This window comes from Galeopterus variegatus, unplaced genomic scaffold, assembly GCF_000696425.1.
Source record: "Galeopterus variegatus unplaced genomic scaffold, G_variegatus-3.0.2 Scaffold11038, whole genome shotgun sequence".
Classification (NCBI taxonomy): Eukaryota; Metazoa; Chordata; class Mammalia; order Dermoptera; family Cynocephalidae; genus Galeopterus; species Galeopterus variegatus.
Window position 1 is genome coordinate 30464 of NW_007737149.1, and position 337 is coordinate 30800.

Below are 337 nucleotides of genomic sequence, written 5' to 3' on the forward strand. Positions count from 1 at the left end.
AAGTATTGGTGAAGATATGGAGAAATTAGAACCCTTGTAACTTGCTGTCGAGGATATAAAATGGTGCAGCCACTATAAAGAACAGTGTGGCAATTCTTCAAAGAAAATTCAAAATAAAACTACCACATGATTCAGCAATCTTGCTTTTGGATATTTATTCAATAGAATTGGTATTAGGATCTCAAAGAGATATTAGTAAGCACATGTTAATTGCAGCATTAGTCAAAATAGCCAAGATGTGGAAAAAACCTAAATATCCATTGATGAATAAGTGGATAAAGAAAATGTGGTATATCAATAAGATGGAATGTTTTTCAGCCTTAAAAAAAAAAAAAAA